Consider the following 21,709-nt stretch of genomic DNA (forward strand, 5'->3'; position numbering starts at 1 on the left):
ATATGGATTTTGCCCAATTCCTATTTCCATTCTATTGAGCTTACTGGTCTGTTGTATTACAGCAGCAGGAAGCCCTGTTTTAAAGAGCAGTGGAAAGACTCCTATTACCTTGTTTTCAAAGTAAAATGTAGAGATGTCGGTGGGATGTGTACAGCTCCTGTTTGAAGTCAGGAGTAGCTACAAACAGAATTAAAAGTACACTCCTGCTTAGATGGACAGTAAAGGTCACTATGCAGGAAAGTACTTAGAGTGAGCATGTGCCTAGATTTGAGTCATACCACTAAAATCAATGGAGGAATGACTTTTATACTTATTGGTATAATTATACTGTTAAGACACTTAAGTGTTCTGCTGATTCAGAGCCAGAGTGTTCGAGTGCTCTGCAGAGCAAAGCCTAATGCATCAGAAATGTGCTAATTGCAGTCTGTTTACCAAATTCTTTAATATTCCATCATTAACTTCAGCTGTTTCCTGTGCTCTTAACATAAAACTAGTGCTGTCCCTACAAGGTATTGGTCTGCAAATGATGCTCTTTTAACACTATCAATCAGTAGGGTGGGGCTAATTATTTATTTGCATTCAGATTTTTTTCCCCACAAATTAAGTTTCTCAAGCTTCTGTATGCTGATATTGTATCTGAAACAATTTGCTGTGGAGCAAATAATCTTGATCTTTTCAGAATGTATATATATATATATGTATATATTTGGTCAGTTTTGTTACTACAGAGGCTGGGATTGTAGTTCTTAAGAAAGCAGATCTGTTCGTTCTGTAGAGACTATTAGAAAAAAAATTATGCACCAAATAAGTAATTCTGCCTATCATGATTCTACTCTACCAAGTATAAATCGATATATATATATATATATATATATATAAAAGCAATGGAATGGGTTGATTAGGTCCATATCCAGAACTGCACACTAGCGGCTCAGATGTTTTTTCATTGTCTGCTGTTGGTGATGCCAGACCGCAGACTGACTGGTGGTTGTCACAGCTTATGCTGTGTGCACACGTGTACAGCCCACCTGCTCTGTTACGTTTTGGAAAAGTAGTTGGGATGCTTCTGTTGCATGCAAACACTTGAAGGAAGGTGCAAAGAGGACAGAGCAAGGCTCTTTTCAGTAGGTCGCAGTGACAGCACAGGAGGCAATGGGCACAAAATGAAACAGGTGGTTCCTCCTGGACATCAGGAAGTGATTCTTTATTCTGTGAGTGATGGAGCCCTGGCACAGGTGGCCCAGAGATGCTGTGAGGTCTCCTCCTTGGAGATCTTCAGAAGCTGTCTGGCTGTGGTCCTGGGCACCCTGCGTTGGGTGGACCTGTTGGAGCAGGGGTTGGACCAGAGGGACTCAGAGGTCCCTGCCAACCTCCATAGTTCAGAGATTGTGTGATATTTAATTTATGGAAACAGTATGCTAATTTAAAATACAGGTGCAGTGATTTCTGGTATCACCTTGCATGTTTTTTAGTTTCGCATGCATTAAGTACAAACCATGAAAGCAGGAGCACAGAGCTGCACATAGAAGAGCTTTCCAGAAACATATAAGCAAGTAATACATGTTCTGATACATCTGTAGCCTGTGAATTAAGGAGAGGAGAAATTGTATTCTAGAAACTTATTTTAGAAAACTTTCTAGAAAAAAATGTTACTGATATTCAGGCGTCTGCATTTTTATTCTTGCCACTTCTCAGCCAGTAGAGAAGGACATATCCTATTGCTACTTTCGTTGTGAATCATTCCTCATAAAACAATCTGTTCTCTTAGCGGCACTTGTTATTAATCAAGATTTCTTTCCTCCATTAGAGTCATTGTCTCAATCACTTCAGTATATATAATCACTAACTTTGTGCATTGCACTAGTGAGTAGGTGCTCTTATATGTCTGTCAAAGGGGTGCTGGCACCTTTAGCGTGATGCTTTGCAATTTCAGTGAGAACACTAATGGCTGAAATGTGATTGCTTTTTTTTTAATAAAAAATATTACATATTCCCCACAGAGAGAGGAGGGAGAAAAGGATGGAAATTTCCAAACTCAATTAATTTTTGTATCATTAAAACATTCAAAAGTACAAAGAAATGCTCTTGCAGAATCAATCATTTCATAATGTATCTGCAGAGACACTAGACTCGCGTTATCCTAAAGAGAATATGAAAAAGGCTAAAGTATCAATTTTGTACAATACAACGTGTATTTGCGGAGAATAGCACAAAAATTTTCACTCTAACGAATGAAATGGAGGAGGAGAGGGTACATGTAGATAAAACATTCTTTATAGGTGTGGTATTGTTTTCTCTGTCTCTGCCTGGAACAAGTAGAGATAAAGACAGATGAGACGTAATACATTATCAATTAGATATTGATGGTATATTTTAATGCAGGAAGGTAGTTGTTGAAATAATAATAATAAAAAATCTGAGAGACTTCAGAAATGAGAGACTCAGTTCTTTCGTACAAGTGATGCTTTTTCTTTAACACTTGGAGACCATACTGGTAGGCTACTTTAAAAACAAGATTAAAAAAAGAAACAATGAAGAAAAGAAACAGTTCAAAAGTAAATATGTGACTACACAGCTATGTTTTCAAAATTGGTCTTCTCATTATGTTTTCTCTGGATTTTTCAGTTGCCTCTTCCTTGATTTCCACTGATGGCTGCTCTTATTATTCCCCTTCCAGGCTTCACATACTACCTGATTTTTCTTCCTGCCCATTTTTACATGAACCTTATGGTTTTCATTCTCTAATACAGGTAAATTCTGCCTCTTCTTTATTCTTTCCCCATCTTTCACCTTGCTTGACAATTGTTTTGTAGAGATCTGATAAGAAATCTTTCATTCCCACAACTCCAGACATGATTAGTTTTTCTTCGGAAGGGGTTCTGCATTTGACTGCATCAGATTCCAGCAGTTAAAGTATCTTCCAAAGTCCTGACATAATTTGTCTTTCTCTCTTAGCTAATTTAATCTACCCTACTTACCTTTTGCCTATTTTCTCCAATTAGGTTTTCATCTTTTAAGATACGCCTCTTTTCTTATATAATTCCATACTTCTCTAACAGCTTTCTCTTTACCATTTTCTGTCCCTACACTCTGGGATATTTCCCAGAGCCATCATAATCTCCCTTACACGTTCACATGCTCTCGCTGAATCTCTATCCTAACTTGTTGGATGATAAGCTCTTTGTGAAAGAGATCTGCTATATGGTTTTATATCTCATGTACATTTACGCAAGTACTTAAAAATGGTGCGGGCCTGTATCATCACTGAATTTTGTATCCTGTGTCTTGAAACTAAGAAAGATTTAAAAATGATTACTATAAACAAAATGATATGGTAATTCTCAGAATCATTTGGATAGATCTGTTTATCCTGGGCATACACATCTGTCTTGAAAACACAGGAAAATCCCTTTTTCCTATTGTGAATACTTCTAATGGGGAGTCTAGGGTCTGATCCAGCCATTTTGGAGACAGCGTAATTCAGAAAGGGGATTTGTCCCCCTGTGTTTACTGTGTTAGCAATGCTCCCCCACGCAGCTTTTCAGGGAGCATCACAGGAACAATGCAATCTTTGCTTGGATTTCTGCGGGTATGACAGCAAACCCCGAGTGAAGAGCAGAAACTGGGGAGTGGCCCTGCTCCTGCCTCGTAGCTTGCACGTTGTGAGCATGGTAAGGAGAGAGTGCCCAAGGCAGCCGCGGGCAGGAGGATGTGAGGCTGCTGTCGAGGGCTTTTCTTCTCCCATCACCACAGACCAGCTGCCTCCTGGTCTGCACACAAACGATTTTATGCTGCTGCTCAGATGGTAACTTCTGCTTGTGCTGTCTGTAGTATTCTGACTGTGGTGATTTAGTACTATGATCACTATTGAGACTGTTAGGATATGATTTCTTAATTCTGAGGCTGCTCTGTTCAAGCATTGTGACTCATCGAATGCCATATCCAGTATTTTATATTCCTTTTAGAAAATAAAGAAAATCAAATGGAGTCTTTGAGTATACATTTAATTTTGGTGCAGCATGGATCATTATGCTGTGCAACCACCAATTAGGAAATGGTTATTATATGGAGCCTGATGGGTTTTTGCCTTGGAAGGCTTATGAAAGCGTTTTGTCCCTTCAGAGGCTCGCTTGCTCATGAGGGGCAGCTTGCCTCTGCTCCAGGCTCCGAGAAGTGAGTGCAACCTGCACCTCCCTGGGGGAGAGGCTGGCACCAAGGAGCCTCCTTGTTAGAGGGTGATTAGTGTTGATTAGCAGGGTGATGACAACCCTAATTAGATTCCGAGGGAACCTGGGAAACAAAACTTTGCAGCTGAGTTACAAGGCTGGCCTAATTAGAGGGGCACTCCAATGTGCTAGGATGGTACTCTGCAGCCTGGGTAAAAACAGCTGCAAACGCTGCTTTAGCTCCTGACTCACGCAGTTTTTAATGAAGATGATCTTAATGAGGAACAAAGTTTTCCTCCTGTAGGGATTTTCTAGGTCTGGGGAGGAGGACAGCAATGTCAGAAGACCTAGCCAAGCCTTCCTGCAGGCCCTGTTTGTTATCTGTGCTGCACATTTAGCAGGGGGACACAAAGGGCCCAGGCCTCGAATTACTGCTGAGCCTGAGACAGTTATCTTTTAATAACAGTAATTTAAAGCTTCTAATAATGTTGTGAGGGAAGAACCTTTTTTTGAGCTACATCATGTTCTGCATTGTATAATTTATCTCTGTGTAGTTTCTAAGTTAATGAAGTTATAGAGTAATTAAACCCCATCCCTTGCAGCTTTGTCGGTTTCCTGTATATATGAAGCAGGCATCGATATATTAGATGCTATCTCTTACAGAAGAGGTGTGGAAAATTTTAATAGCCATCGTGCAATTATATTTTGAGTTACCCTGCTAATGGGATTTATTGGTTTTCTTGTATTTGTTTTCATTTATGTCTAGTTTGGCTTATATAAATCTGCACAATGTAGTAGTTTAATTGCCAGTGGAATCCAGGCTGAAAGTCAGCTTTTAAGGAGTACTGGTAATGTAGTGCCTGGATCCGGTGGGAGGAGAGGAGGGTGCAGGGAAGAGTGTACGGGCTGTGGTTATAAATTACCATGGTCTGTGTCTGTCTGTTGGAACATCATACTTTAACAGGGAAAATCTGAGGAAGGCTGTATTTTCTAGACTGTTTTAGTTTTATTTTCATTTTATTTTCTAGTCAATATTATTCTAACAGAGCTTGGAGGCAGAATCTGTTAATGGCATGCTTGAAATAAAAGTAAGCATGGCTGAATTAGGTTGGATAGGATTTTTAAAGAAGAAACTCTAGCATTCCTTTTCTAAATAACTGCATCGGTGCACAGTTACAGTTCAAATATGCCGTCTTGATAAACTTAATTGTTTCACCTAGTATAACAGATGACTGCTTGGCTGCTTATTTTAGAAGGTCATTTAAGCCAAGGCTTCTGGTATTAAGTGGAAAAAAAGGTGATTGCAGTTGGAGGAAGGACATGTGAAATAGTCATACAGTATGAAAAGACAGATGGTATCATTATTAAATGATAAACAGTTATAATATACACGGATAGTAGCGTAGGTATACAGCAGTTACTATTAAATATTTACAAATAATGTCCCTTATAAATACCATGAGTCTTCTGTTGAAAGCAGCCTGTCTCATACCGTAGTGTGCATGGGCAGTGTTTCACCTGGGACATGCTCAGGCATTGCTTTAAGAATCCTCTGGGTTTGGTAGCAGTTGATTTTCAAGTATTTATTTTTCTTTTACTTGTAGTACAGCAGACTTTCTTATTCTTTTCTTATATGCTGTGTTAAGTGTAATCCCCTGTACCACTGTATTCTGGGGCCCAGTTTTAATTCATGAAATGCTACCAAATTTGTAGTTACATTTGAACCTAGATTCTATATTGTCATATATGCAAGGCTTACATTATCTAACTTAAATGCAAATTATTTATCTCTTTCTAGAAAAGTGTGTGCCCTTTTTCTGTGGCTGGCATGCCAGAGAAGTTCAGCAGGTTGAGTGGTGGCAAACTGATGCTTGTCTGAAGCTCTTGAGAGATGTAAATAAGGCAGACATGGCAGAAGGTGCGTCTTTGCTCCATCCACGTGCAAACAGCCACGTTGCTTTTGCCTGGTGTTGGTCTAGGCTTCTGCTGATGCAGAATCACAAGAACACTGAAGGATTTTCATCCTTCCCAAATTCATTGCTTTTCTTAAAATACTGAGCTGAATTTAGTGCTCAGTTTAAAAATGCTTTTTCAGTAATTGTTTAAAGGCCAACTGGTGAGGCACTAAACAAAAGCTATCGTGTTTGTAAAGCAAAAAACATTCACTATAACAGCTTCTTGCTATTTTCTGATGCCAGGGGGATGGGAAGGCTTTGAAACCTACGCTATGAATCATTCCCAGCATTTTGTTGTTACTGAAACGTGAATATTATTTTTAAATGTGTAACAATGCTATTAGAGCCTTCTGTGATTTAGAGAGAGCTTCCAGAATACTAAAAAGTCATTATTTACTTTCTTCCAGACTATTAGTGCAGAACAATCCTCACGCAGGCTCTGCAGTGGCAGGGTTGATTGGTTCTCAGTGGACTTGTCTCCTTAATAGGAGAAAAGAGGCTCTTGCTGGTATTTCTGCTCCTGTCTGGAGCGTGACTCCTCTAGACAGCTAATTGTGTTGCATTTGAACAGCCTTCCTGGTGTGACAAAGTGGGTGTCTTTAGACCTTTACCTTAAATAAATGCTTGCTTCTCATATGTGACAGTGCTTCCACAGTTTACGAAACACGCCTGAGCTGTGGTCTTGAAGAGATGTCACCTTCCTCTTGCTCAGTGAAACCCTGTGTCATGAAACTGGGAATGCCTCTAACTTGGTCCAGGTCAGGCAGCTTTGATAAGTCTCATCACTTTTCCCTTCCATGCTCCTTGCACATTTTTCTGAAGCTAGCAAATATTTACACAACAGGCCAGCTTGCTTTGTCACCTAAAAATGGAGTGCTTAATGCACTCTTTGTCTCATCATCAGTTAAACTTCAGAGATGCTCTTCTATAGGGCTATGCAATGAACGTGGACTGAAAGCTTTTTTGCAGTGACTGCAGCTCTGAAGTTGGGAACGAGTGAAAAAGTAGCACACAGGCTGTGTGCGTGCAGTTCCTTGCAATTTTACTGCCAGTGGCTATTTACTGAACTTCAAATGTACGTGTAGCTGCTGTCTGTCTGTGGTGTTATTTGAAACAGTAAGATAGTACAAGACAAGCACTGTAAGGTAATATAGGCTCTCATCAAGATTTAAACCATTTTTCTAAAATTACTAAAACTGTGCTTTTACCTGTGTTTATTAATCTCTGATCCGTTAAAGAAACCCAACCAATTTCTCTTAACTTGACTGTGCATTTGGCAACAGCAACAACAAAATCCCCATTCAATCCCTGTTTAAATTGCTGCAGTTATGAGGTGGCAGTATCTATTAGCTTCTTTTGGGATGGCTTATGAATAATAACTAATGCATAGATCACCACTGAAATGATATGCTGAGAAAGGGTATAAGGGAGAGCTGGTCTTTTTTCAACTACTCCAAAGACCCAGAGGATCTTTCAGGGGGTGCATGTTCATGTTACACCAGCTCATGTCTGCCTTAGCATCAGACAGGGCAGTCCTGCTCCCTCCCTGTGGGAACAGCCAAATTGTGATTCTGCTGGCATCAACTCTGCTGACAAATGCTGTTGTTAGCCTAAGGATCCATCCTTATGCTTTTCCTTGCATGTCCATCGTAGATGGCTCATGGGTTGTTTAAAATAACATAGGTATTACAGATTTTTGGAGGACAACTGGAGAAGCACACGTAACTGAGACAGCAGCACAGCTAATTTTACAAGGCTTTCTCTCATCCAGAAACCTGTTTGAAACTGGTGATGCTGTGATCCTGCCCCACCAGGGAAAGATCCCAAGGAGGTATGAAATTCCCACTCCCATCCCACTCCTTGGTGTAGCAGTGTCCCACACAGGTAAAAATTTCCTGGCAGGGGAGAGGAAAGTTGTGCAAGGCAGGGGCAATCTGGAAGCCTACCTGATGGTACAAGTTCGTGTGCTTCTTCAGTCTGACAGGCAAGCAAAAGACCAGCTTTGGTAACAACATAGCATTTCAATATGTTCATAATTTTTAATGAACAGAATAAAATGTGACAGTATAATTTGGGGTGTAACTGGAAGAGACATGAGTTTAAGTTTTGATCTGGATGATAAATGGGGTGTTTTCAAACCAATTTTTCATGGTTTGAGTGAGAATTATGTGGTTAAAAATGATTTCAACGAACAATGTAAAATTGGTGGTGGCCATTTATAATGTGAACCACTAACAATTGAATAATATCTGGTTTATTTTCTCCAGGGTACAGTATCTAGTTTATGAATGCACTTGTACTTCATAAATCATTCTCAAGAGCAAAAGGGAGAAAAATGAAAAATCCATTTTCTTTCAACCCCCTGGGTCTTTATTTAATTTTTAATGAAATAGAGAGGATACTTCATCAATGGCAACAATAGAACACACATCTTTGAAAACAAACAGAACCAAATCTTAAACCACCACTAAAAATCCCCAACCCACAGCCCAAAACAAATACAGCAAAGGAGATGCCTTGAGACACAAAACAGATTTAAAATCAAATGGATTTTTGAAGCATTTAAAGATTTGTCAGTTACTTAAGTTAGCTGTGAGATGTTCTTACCTAGCATGCAGTAGAATACAGTCAGAGTTTAACATCTATATGATTTTAGGTGCTGTATTACTTTATAGCACAACATTATCAATACCGGGCGTTTTCTTTCTGGTTCTGGCTCACGTGACAACAGAAGCACTGGGATCAGAAAAGCTCTGCCTTGAATGTAACATTTGTCCTTTCATTATCTTAAATGTTGACTATAAATCTGAGTGTGTATATCATAGGAGATTGTTATTTAAAGTCCACATAATGGAATTCTGCTGAGTGCAATAGCAGAATATATTAATGCTGTTTGAGCTCAGAAAAAGAGCTCCTGTTGATTTAAGTGTCAGCTTTCCTGGTCTGAAGCACAATAGCATTATAAGGTAATCTAATTTAGCTTCCTGTATATCAGAGGCTATTGTATTTTACACTGTGTACCGTTGTATTTTGTTTTGTTCACACTGATATTACTTAGCTCATCCTTCACTTAAGCATCTGATTCTGATTTGAAGAAATCAAGAGGGGAAGGGAAAAAAAAAGTGGTGGTGTGGTGGGGATGGAGCAGGTGGAATGTGTACCAGAGAGTAATTTTCCTTAAAATATTTGCCTTATTTTTGGGTCACGTTTGTCCTTCTTGAGTCTCTTGCTAGGTTTTGCTTTGCTGCCAGATTTACATCCTCTTCAATATTTTTTGGTTCTCCTTAGATGGACACCAACACTCAAGCCAATTCTCAGTCATCTCCTTCACAGATGTTCGGGTTTCACGTTTTCCTAATGTCAAATTATCTGTTTGTTTCATTAAAAGTGAATGTTAGGAGCAGGTTTGGTTTCTATCTCACCCTATGTCATACAGTGGAATAAGGGAAGTCATTATGGCTTTTCTTGCAGAAAATAGGAAATCCTGCTGTTAAATTTTTTAGCAGGAAAACTACCCTTGTCATCTAGTCATCACGTTATTGGTTTTGCTTTTAGTGACCTTGGTCTATTGTCAAAAATACACAGTATCTCTTACTTTCACTGGGAAGTCTCTCAGTCCCTACAGCAAGCCTTCTATAAAATGGAAGAAGGAAAAGCTTTTATTCTCAGATTAATGAAACATATTTCTAAGAAATATTCTGCTACAGCCATTATTAACTTGATATTCAGTGCATCATACAGATTGCAAGCAGCTAGTCCGTTTCAGAAGCTATATACTAAATGATTTTTAGAAAGCAGGTTTGGAATTTAGATCATGTCTACATAAATCTCAATGACCGTTATGTATTATTGCATTTTAAAGCACCATTTAAAGAATAAGAATTGGAATTTGACTTATGTTAATGATCGACATGAAATTCAGTCAAGACTAATGCTTATCTTTAGCTCTGTGATATCTCCTTTAAATATTTCAGCAAGTACTTTTTCATGCTGCCTGCATTGTTTTGGAGCATAAGTGAAGTTTGCTGCAGTTTCACTGTCTGAGGTACAGGCTTCAGTTTTTCTGCTACTTACCACTGATAGCTCTAGTTGCTGTTTCCATTCTCTTGTTGCTAGAACATACTGTTGGTCATTTAACTTCCTCTTCTAGTGTGCTTTCTGTAACATGTTGCAGTTAGGTGCCACTAGTACCAACTGTATATAGAAGCTGCATATACAAGTGTTCATGCATTTGTAATACAGGGCAAAGTCTGAAACTGAAAGTGTAGAGTAGCAGCTCTCAAATAGCACCTGCAAACTTCATACAGAATTCCAACTTTGTTGTGCATCACCAGCAAAGTGATTCTCTGCATAGCAAGCCTAAAAGTGTTCTTTACATCCACTAGCAGCTGAAACTCTCCTAATAATGTTTTTTTCTCATGCACTGTGATTAGTTATTTTTCTGCCTTAGATGGCAGTTGCACTAAATTTTTATTGCTTCATGTGCTCATGGCTCATTTATTGTTTTATTTTTCTTCTCTGTTTGCCTACTGAATAGATTTATTACCTTTGCATGAAATAATTCTTTTGAGATAACTACTTACTTCCACGGAGGCTTCTTCAATTTTAAATTGTTTTGCAGTTTTGGTTTCTATTACTCATAAACAAAATGTCACTGGCAATCTGCATGGCTTCTGCAAAAAGGTATAACTATAAGAATTAGAAGAAACTCAGTAAGAATAAAAATAACTCATTTTGTCAGTTCTTACTTCTAGAACTTTTCCTTAAAAATAAATAAATATCTGTGAACAGCAATTTTCTTTCTAGACTAAAAATTCTACACTGGCATGTGATTCTTGGTATGTATTTTCAGAGGAGGCCCATCAGGATGCCCAACACACTGAAGAGCCCAGCTCACATACATTATTCTATTTAGATACTTTTTGAAAATATGTCTAAAATTATTTAAGCACTGCACAATTGCAGTTATTCTCACTCTCATAATGTTTGGGTTATGAGCATGCATAAAGTCTCTGTTCTGAAGCTGCAGAGACAAGTTAACAGCACAAAGCAAGCAACCATTTTGCAAAATGAAACTAAAAACCTCCAAATTCAAAGTGAAAATCTTATAGCAGATGGATAAGAGTTCTTGAATGTTTTCATGGTACAATCTGACCACTTATTAGAAGATGCTTTCATAAGAACTGTGTCTATTACTTATTATCTGGAAGTGTAGAAAGAAGACAGTTATATCTATGGGGCACTCTAAGCTTCAGCACATTCTGCTTCCATAACTTATCATGGTTTTAAGCTTGGTTGTAATTTGTTTTTTCTATAAATAACTAAACTGCACCCAGCCTGCTAACTGCAGATGGGTCCCACCTGTCTCGAAGGGGAAAACAGACACTAACACAGGAGCTGGCAGGGCTCATTGAGAGGGCTTTAAACTAGGTAGGAAGGGGGATGGGGATGGGGAGGGAATAAGGCTCGTTAGGGGTGTGCCAGGGAGAACAATGTCAGGGTCTGGGGAGCTGGCAATGGCCCAGCTGAAGTGCATCTACACTAATGCGCGCAGCATGGGCAACAAACAGGAGGAGCTGGAAGCCATCATGCAGCAGGCTAGCTAGGACTTGGTTGCCATCACTGAAACGTGGTGGGACCACTCCCATGACTGGAGTGCTACAATGACTGGCTATAGGCTCTTCAGAAGGGACAGGCAGTGCAGAAGGGGTGGTGGAGTGGCTCTTTATATGAGAGAGTGTTTTGATGTTGTGGAACTCGAGGCTGAGACTGGGAATGATCAGGTTGAGTCCCTATGGGTTAGGATCAGCGGGAAGGCCAACAAGGCAGGCATCCTGGTGGGGGTCTGTTAGAGACGGCCAAACCAGGATGAGGAGATGGAATTCTACAGGCAGCTGGCAAAAGTTGTGAAATAGTCAGCTCTTGTCCTCGTGGGGGACTTCAACTTCCCAGACATATCCTGGAAATGCAATACAGCTCAGAGGAAGCAGTCTAGAAGGTTTCTGGAGAGCATGGCAGATAGTTTCCTGACGCAGCTGGTTAGTGAGCCTACGAGGGGAGGTGCCCCGCTGGACCTTCGGTTCACTAACAGAGAAGGACTGGTGGGAGACGTGGTGGTTGGGAGCTGTCTTGGGCAGAGTGACCACAAAATGGTAGAGTTGCCTATTCTTGGCAAAGTCAGGAGGGGGACCAGTAAAACTGCTGTCTTGAACTTCTGGAGGGCAGACTGAGCTGTTCAGGACCCTGGTTGGCAGAATCCCTTGGGAGGCAGTCCTGAAGGGCAGAGGAGTCCTGGGAGGCTGGGCACTCCTCAAGAAGGAAATCATAAAGGCTCACGAGCGGTCCGTCTCCAAATGCAAAAAGATGAGGTGGTGTGGAAGAAGACTGTCATGGCTCAACAAAGAGCTGTGGCTTGAGCTTAGGAAAAAAAAAAAAAGAGGGTTTATGATCTTTGGAAAAGAGGGCAGGCCACTCAGGAGGACTATAAGGATGTTGTAAGGATATGTAGGGACAGAATTAGAAAGGCCAAAGCTCATCTGGAGCTCAGTCTGGCTACTGCTGTTAAAGATAACAGAAAATGTTTTTATAAATACATTACCATGAAAAGGAGGACTAAGGAGAATCTCCATCCTTTACTGGATGCCGGGGGAAACTTAACGATGAGAGATGTGGAAAAGGCTGAGGTGCCTAATGCCTTCTTTGCCTCAGTCTTTAGCAGCAAAACCAGTTGTTCTCTAGATGCCCAGTACCCTGAGCTGGTGGAAGGGGATGGGGAGCAGGATGTGGCCCTCACAATCCATGAGGAAATTGTTGGTGACCTGCCACAGCACTTGGATGTACACAAGTCTATGTGGACGGATGGGATCCACCCGAGGGTACTGAGAGAACTGGTGGAGGAGCTGGCCAAGCCGCTTTCCATCATTTATCAGCAGTCCTGGCTATTGGGGGAGGTCCCACTAGACTGGCGGCTAGCAAATGTGACGCCCATCTTCAAGAAGGGCCAAAAGGTTGACCCAGGGAACTATAGGCCTGTTAGTTTGACCTCAGTGCCAGGGAAGCTCATCATGAAGATTATCTTGAGTGTCATCACGTGGCATTTACAGGGCAAGCCAGGTGATCAGGCCCAGTCAGCATGGGTTTATGAAGGGCAGCTCCTGCTTGATGAACCTGATCTCCTATGACAAAGTGACGCACTTGGTGGATGAGGGAAAGGCTGTGGACGTGGTCTACCTTGACTTCAGCAAGGCTTTTGACACCGTCTCCCACAGCATTCCCCTCAAGAAACTGGCTGCTCTTGGCTTGGACTGGTGTATGCTTCGTTGGGTCAGAAACTGGTGGGCTAGCCGGGCCCAAAGAGTCATGGTGAATGGAGTCAAATCCAGTTGGAGGCCAGTCACTAGTGGAGTCCCCCAGGGCTTGGTACTGGGGCCAGTTCTCTTTAATATCTTTATTGATGATCTGAATGTGGGGATTGAGTGCACCCTCAGTAAGTTTGCAGTCGACACCAAGTTAGGTGTGTGTGTCGATCTGCTCAAGGGTAGGAAGGCTCTGCAGGAAGATCTGGATAGGCTGGACCGATGGGCCGAGGCCAACAGTATGAAGTTCAACAAGGCCAAGTGCTGGGTCCTGCACCTGGGGCACAACAACCCCAAGCAGAGCTACGGGCAGCCTGGAGAAGAAGAGGCTCAGGGGTGACCTTATCGCACTCTACAGGTACCTGAAAGGAGGCTGTAGCGAGGTGGCGGTTGGTCTATTCTCCCACATGCCTGGTGACAGGATGAGGGGGAATGGGCTAAAGTTGCACCAGGGGAGGTTTAGGTTGGATGTTAGGAAGAACTTCTTTACTGAACGTGTTGTTAGGCATTGGAATGGGCTGCCCAGGGAAGTGGTTGAGTCACCATCCCTGGACGTCTTTAAAAGATGTTTAGATGTAGAGCTTAGGGATATGGTTTAGTGAAGGACTTGTTAGTGTTAGGTCAGAGGTTGGACTTGATGATCTTGGAGGTCTCTTCCAACCTAGATGATTCTGTGATTCTGTGAAATAAACCTGTCGTCACCTGAAGTCCATGGCAACTTTAATATTAACATTAGAAATGGCCTTAATATGGTGAAAACCAGATAAGATATGAACATATCCCCTAGCAACAATGCAGATACTGAGTTACAAGAGCAATTGGATACCAGTTTTGTAACAGATATTACATTTCTCTGTATCACTGAACATCAGCTAATTAAGAAGTGCATTTAGCCAGAGGAATTATTTTTATGAATTCGGAAATACGCTTTAAGCAAATACAGACAAAAAGAAATAAAGCTTAATTTACTTATGAACACTCTAACCCATCTGCTGTACCTATATATCAGCATTAAGATTATCCAGTAGATTATTGTAGTATGACGTTTTTCAAAATAAGTTCAGGTCAAAACCAGGGAAGATTACAATTTATTTCTCTCTAACATGACCATAAGAGAGAAATACACACGGTGATGAAATAATCGTTTTGTTTAATATCCAAAGGGCAATATTTAATGTGACAGTACTCAGGCATGCCTCACTCATTCATGGATGGAATTAAAGGAACTTCTTATCTTTTTATTGCTGCATAAAGTAACTTCCATGGCCATCCCTGTTGACAGGTGATTCCCCTAGATAGTGATGATGAATTTCTTATCTTCTCCAGAAGGTAGGGAGTAAGAACAGCTGAGGACAGAACAATGTCTTTTTCTCTCCTACACGTGCCAGCATTTCTACAGTTGTGTGAAATTCTGCTGGAGAGGACATATAAAACATGTATATGCGAACCTTAAAGGGTGGACATAAAGTGACTGCTGACTGCAGATCACATAGACAGGGCCCTGTCAGTCATTCAGTTTATTTGATTCTGCTGCAGTTTTCAATCTTCCAATTTTCAGAAAACTGTCATATAGATCAAACTACTTAGTGCCTTTTCCTTCATATCAGTCTCTGAAAAAATATATGAAAATATGAAGAAATCTGTCCTATTAAGTTTGCTTTCTGCTTTTTTTTTAACAGATAATAGATCACTGTTGAAACTAAGTGAGAAGGTGTGTACTCAAAGGTTTTTTGTTTTTTGTTCCTTTTTTTTTTTTTTTTTTTTTTTTTTTTTTTCTCCCCCAAAAGCAGCAGTGATCTGTTACGTGGGATGAATTCTTCAGTCCCGGCAGATCCTGATAAGTGTTTGGAATCTTTACCAGAAATTGGGAAGCGGAGATTTTAAATCCACTCATTGAGCATATTGCCTTGAACAGGTGTTTGCTGCCTGTTGCCAGAAAGCAGAGTTATTCATCCAGTCATGCATCCATATGCAGTGCAGCGTAGTATCCTGGCGCTTGTCAAAAGAAAGTCCCAGTCTCTCTCTGCCGAGATAGTTGCTGCTGGTGATCAGCCATCCTCTTCGGAAGATGCCAGGCAAACCATATGACTGCTCTGCAGCCTTTGCTTTACAAGCAATTCTGCTTAGTTTTTAAGTGTCAGAGTAATTGTCTCTTCAGCTACTCAATTCCATAGACAAGAGTGGCACAAGGTAGCACATTTAATATGTCAATTCAATTTCAGGTGAATATAGTTAAAAAAATAAATAAATAAACCTAATGGTGTACTCCTTTATGTTCACACTGTGCTCCAGGTGTACCTGTTCAGCTTCTGGTTAACATTTGTCAGTTATCACAAACGTAAAAGCCATCACTGTGCACTGCTGGCTCTAACTTCAGCCATCTACTAAATAATTTTGTTGACAATTTCCCTACTGCTGTTGCTGACTTGCAAATACCTGATTCTGATTTGCAGAGTGAAAAAAAAAAAAAAAAAAAAAAAAAGCCTTTTACATACGTCTGTCCGTAAAGCTTGCCTTCTGCAGCGCTGTTAGTAGCCTGCATTTCATGCAGATGGGTATTAGCTGGACTAAATTCTGATGTGTTCAATGTGTTCAGAGCTGTATGATTAGCAAAGCAGAAATGAACAAATTATTGCAAATAATTTATTTTTTATTTTTTTTTTTTTCTGGGGAAGGTGTTGGGGCAGAAGGAGGTGTGGATAGATATTTTTTATAAGCTGCTTGCTTTTCTGGAGCGCAGTTGTTGTACAGGGCACAACATTGCTGCTTGGACATCATTTGTGATGCCAAGAACATTTGTGTTGTATGTCTGAGTTGAATAGATGAACGTTTACTGGACATATGGAATGAACTTATTACATAGGTTTTTGATAAGATGTTTTTAACTCTGAATTACCTTTTGAATACAAATTAATTTTCACAACAGCCTCCAAGCTTAACTTGGATTATAATGCTGTGTACAAATTCCTCCAAGGTGTACAGTCAGCATTCATTTCCAGATATCACTGTCAAAAACATATTTCAGTGTGGTTCTTTGAACACTCCACACACCCCTCGGTGTGTTTTTCATCCACTACACATCACGATTAGTAGCAAAACTAGAGACTGGCATTGTTTTTTTGTGACTTCTCTGTTGTAAAAGACCATCCCCAAATCTCTCCAAGTGTGTACTGCTTTTCTACTTAAAAAGGAGAAAAAAAAAAAAAAAAAAAAAGCTTTGCTGTTTTAAAACCATTTCTTATCCCTTGCGCTGTCACCAAAGACAGGCTCTGCATTATTTAACATTTTTTAATTCAATTTGAAACATTTCTTTAAGAAAAAACTTGATCGATGTAGAAATATTTCTCCTTTCAGATTTGCAACTTTCTAAGTCAAAAATAAAAATAAAATTAGCAATTTTTCGTGTAAGAAGACTCAAGATGGCACCGAACTGTTTCCACATGAGCTCATTCTGAAATTAGAGTTTAGTCTGTCTTCCTTTCATAGAAGAGCACAAGCCGGTGAAGAGTACTGTAAAACACCAGGGACTGGAAACTCAGCTTTTGGATGTGAGGGAGTGATAGGTCAGAGGTAGGCAGACAGCACTGAGATGGAGGAAAATTGACAACTTCTACAAGCAAAGCTACTGCTCAAATGCATTGAAAGGGAAGGATTTCACCTTTGTCTTTCAGTTTCTTTTTGATGGTGATGAACACTGCAGAACATTTGTTCAGTGGAGGATGTAGTCAAAAGAGTTTGTTTTCTCTTCATTGAGAGCACAACGGAAGAAAAGGATGCTTTGAGGGAGGCTTTTTCTTTGCCCAGAGGCTCTATATTTGAAGTAGCAGAACTACCCATAAAATGAAAATGATTACAAACCATACCAATGTAAACAATGCTTTTCTTTTGCTTCCAGAGAATGCATCTGTCTTTGATGCATTTCAGGGTCATGTATTAGTGCTACATTCCAGATGCTGTTTTATTTTTTGTACTCTTTCTTTTTTTATTTCCTTCAAAATATTATACATATATATATATAACTCCAAGAGGGCTTAAACCTGCACCAAAATCTGATTCCTAATATATAATAATACAGCACCAGAAAAAGAATTGGATGCAATGAGATCCATTGTGAGACTTTGGTGGTAGAAATGTCATGGTAAACTTTCCTAGGTTTTTATATTCTATCCTTGCATGGGTCCACAGTAGCTCTTTTGAAGTGTTCTTGATTGCAGAGGAATAACAGCCACATTGTTGAAAACAAATGAAGTGAGCATCTGGTGTAAGTTTGAGAAATTATTGTTAACAAAGTTGTTACATTTTAGTAGCCAAGTTTAGAAAATTATTAATACAGACTTGTTACCAGGCCAGTAGCACTCCTGGAACTTACTGTTAGAAAATAATAATAATAATAATAATCATTAATGCAAACACTGCGAGCTAGTAAATGAGCAGAACAGCAGCCTTCAGGGTGATAAGATCTACTCATTTGCCATATATTATTAAAATATTCCCCAACAGACTCGTTTAGTTTGGGGAAGACCCTTTGTTATCTCTGGTGCTACTCCTGCTTGAGGCAGTGCCTGTGTTGGCTCAAGGCCTTGTGCAGGTGTTTTGAGTAACTCCAGGGAGAGAATTTCTACGTCTCCAGACTGTTCAAGTATCCGGCCACCTCCATAGTGAAAAGATGTATTTCTTATACCCAGTGGGAGTTGCCCACGCTCCAAGGGTGACTTCTGTCAGCCTTCTGGCTACATCCTTGGTAATTCAGCCCAGGATGCAGTTGGCCTTTTTGCTGCAAGGGCACACTGACGGCTCTGGTTCAAGTTGCCCACCAGTGTACCCTCGTGACTTTTCTGTAAAGCTGCTTTCTCTCCACCTGGCCACACACCTGCATACCTTGGGGGGAATTGCTCCATCCAAAACACAGGACTTCATATTTTCCTCTGCTGAACTTCATGAGGTCCTCATCAGTCCCATCTTCTAGGCTGTCAATGTCTGTTTGAATAGCAGCTCTGCATATTGACCCATTTTCCCCCAAACTGGTGTTTCTTGCAAAGTCACTGAGTATGTTCTATCCTGTTGTTTTGCACCTTCAAGACTTTGCATGCAGAAGCAGTATTTTTTTTTGTTAGTTATTTTTTTGTTAGTTATTTAAAGAACCTTGTATGGGACTATGATCAGATGTTGATGCTAAATGTATTTACGTAAATACAATGTGTGGAGAAGCCAGAAAGTAAGATTTCTGTATTAATCTTGACCTGGAGGGAGGATTTTAAGGGATCATGCAGTTATTCCATCGTAGTGCTTCAAAAACATTTTCTTCCTCCGGGATGTGTGTTTTGTTATGGCATCCAGTTATGTCCAGGAAACATGTACTTCTGTGTACCACGGTCAAGAATATATCCTCTGGGAAAGGAGAAAAAACAAACAAAAAGTTTTTCTTTCTAAAAACCTTAGGAACCTGGCACTAGCTGACTTATATGAGGATTGGAGAATAGATATGAAATCCAAGAATTCCTGAGATCCTGCCATGCTGCTCCATTTTCAGGTCTTAGTGTGGTAGGTTTATTCATCTCATAGTGAGAGCATATCCAATGGAAGTAACTGAGCTAGAATGGAGACTTTTATGTTACAGTGTCTAAAAGATATATTTACAGTTATTACAGAGTTATTTCCCTTTACTTTCTATTGCACTCTTTCACTTCCTAGCCATTAAATAGTTTCCTGTATTTTGGAATTGTTCAGTAGATTGTTAATTCAGATGATCTTTTTTTTTTTTTTTTTTTTTTTTAACTTCAGCACTGAAATTAATCATATTATACAAATACAACTTACAGCGTATTTCTTGTTTTCACAAACCTTTTATTTTGAATTAAATTTTAAAATTTTATGCAACTTTTTGTTCGTTCAGCTACAGAATTGCTGATACCTGGTTAACCAAGAAAACTGCTGATAAGACTCAGAATTCAATCAGTTAATTGACCTTGGCTTCTTATACACTCTCATCTAGTAACAGAGATATTTATACGTGGAGGTAGCTGTCTCTGTCCTTCACACATTGGCCTTTAGTTCTCTTCACTAATAGCTTTAGTCATTTAATAACATATTTTACAGCAAGGTCAGGTTAACAGGGGCTTTTATAGGCCAATATTTTACACAGAATCGGTGAACCAAAAACTGTAATTATGCATGAGAAATAATCTCTTGAATAATTACTGATGATTAACTGGCTGTTATCATTGAGACAGGTTATAAGGATTTGATATGAGGAGGTAGAAACCAACTCGTCAAACCTATTGTAAATGTTACATATTTGATAAAGCTTTCTATTTACTTCTGCGTATCCAAACAACAGGGCAAGTACAGCTCTAATTGTGATTTTTATCAATTGGATTTTTATCTATAAAACTGTATCTTTACACCGAGTGTTGCTGACAGTATATGAATAAGCTTCAAAAATTAGTGAGTTCATTGTCAGTGTACACAATTACATGAGTGTTAGCAGTGCTTTAAAATTATCTTGTATTTTATGCACAATTACAGTTCTTTTCAAAGTGTCTTCATGCTATGGAACAGATCAGATTTGCATAAGGTTTATAAGTATTGCCATAAAACTTTCAAATAGGATTGAGACTTGTGTGAACAGCAACCAAATTCTGTAAGACTGAAATCCATAATCCCCCAAAGGTGCTAACTACGAAAGGCATGTGAAGAAACCAGACAGAACAAAATCTTGGGAGAAATATAGTTTGTCATTCCTGACAGAGCCCAAGGTACACATCCTAAAATTGCTTCATGTGAGTCCTCCCACATCCAGGAATGACATACTGGAGATTTGGGAGGAGGAGATAAAAGTGCTCTTGAATAGATTATTAAAATTTCAATGATGTCTAAAAATAAAAATTATCTGGAGTAGTTGAAAGAACTTTAGGAAAGAAAAATCTCAGATGTTCAATACAATATTTGGGCAAATGACAGGATTAAAAAAAAAAAAAAAGGAGAGAGACCAAAGGAAACTGCTGATTTTTAAGCTTTGTAAGTAAAAGCCAAAGGCTAGAATAGCAATGAGGATTAATGTTCACAAAATACTTTCTGGCAGCTACAATACACCTCTGGTAAACACGAGACATAGGCCCAAATCCACCCAACATTCTTCAGAACAAAAGTTCAAAATAAGTCCTTCATTATCCCAAGTATATTGCTAATGTGTCAGTCTGTAAAGTATTTGGAGGTCTCTCTTAGTTTTCCCTCCTGAAGCTGCACCATTTCAGACAGCATATTTAAGTTTTCATTAGAAGAGAGACTAGATCCCAGATGTTCTAGTTTTCAGGAGACTGATCTAATTAGCTGGTGTATTCACCCATCCTTCTCAAAGAGCTGTTCCTTAAGTTTTCTTAACCAGACTGTCTTCACAGGAGAGTTGGTCTAGGTTAACAGGCCACAGTGCAACATATTCCCCCACCAGTTGCCTTCAGCTCACCCCCAGTCTAATCTCACAGGGACTATTTACTAAAATAATATCACAAGGTAACTACTAATTGTTTTGGTAAAATAACGTTATAAACTGTCTGCCATTTCAATCTCTACTTATTTTTAAGCATGTAATGTACTTCTAGAACAATAAATACTAAAGAAATGAATTAGATCTACTTAAAATCGCTTGTGCAATTCTTTTAAGAATGCAAATTTATCTGGCACAAAATTAATTTAATAAATGCTGCACCTTTAATTTGAGTAAAAGTCAAAATAGACTGTAACATGCGTTCCAGGCATATATATTATTTTTACAGTGCAAAATAATTCCCGTTTTGTAGAGCTAGTGCTGATTAAAAGAAATTCACCTCATTCAATTTAATAAAACTAGCTAATTTAAGAAAAGTCAGGGTATTAAAATTTACTGTACATGACAACTGTTCTCATTTCGAAATGCACCCTACCACCTCTATTTGATTAGATTTCTTCTTATAAGTTCTGAAAAGGTTAATGAATACCTTAACAAGGCAGCCCAGGTTCTATAAATGGGTGTAATAAGCAGATACGGTGATGGGCTTCTTTGTTGATGTAATTGTAATTCGGGACTTTGGAGTGTTATAAAAACAACATAGTAAGAAGTGTAAAGAAAAATAAGGTCTCCTAATCTCCTGGCTTGGAGATAGAAATTGTTTCATACTCCCACTGATGTAAACAGCTAACAAAACTCTGCAGTTATATACTCTGGATCTTCAAGTATGTACCTCAAAGGCAATTATTT

At 39.4% G+C, this 21,709-nt stretch overlaps 1 protein-coding gene across 3 annotated transcripts in view; it reads left to right on the top strand.

The window, feature by feature from the left end:
* The window catches only part of TENM1 (teneurin transmembrane protein 1), an 895,307-nt gene that overhangs the window by 376,599 nt on the left and 496,999 nt on the right, over positions 1 to 21,709 (top strand). The window lies entirely within an intron of this gene.

The sequence above is a fragment of the Oxyura jamaicensis genome, chromosome 4, assembly GCF_011077185.1.
Source record: "Oxyura jamaicensis isolate SHBP4307 breed ruddy duck chromosome 4, BPBGC_Ojam_1.0, whole genome shotgun sequence".
NCBI lineage: Eukaryota > Metazoa > Chordata > Aves > Anseriformes > Anatidae > Oxyura > Oxyura jamaicensis.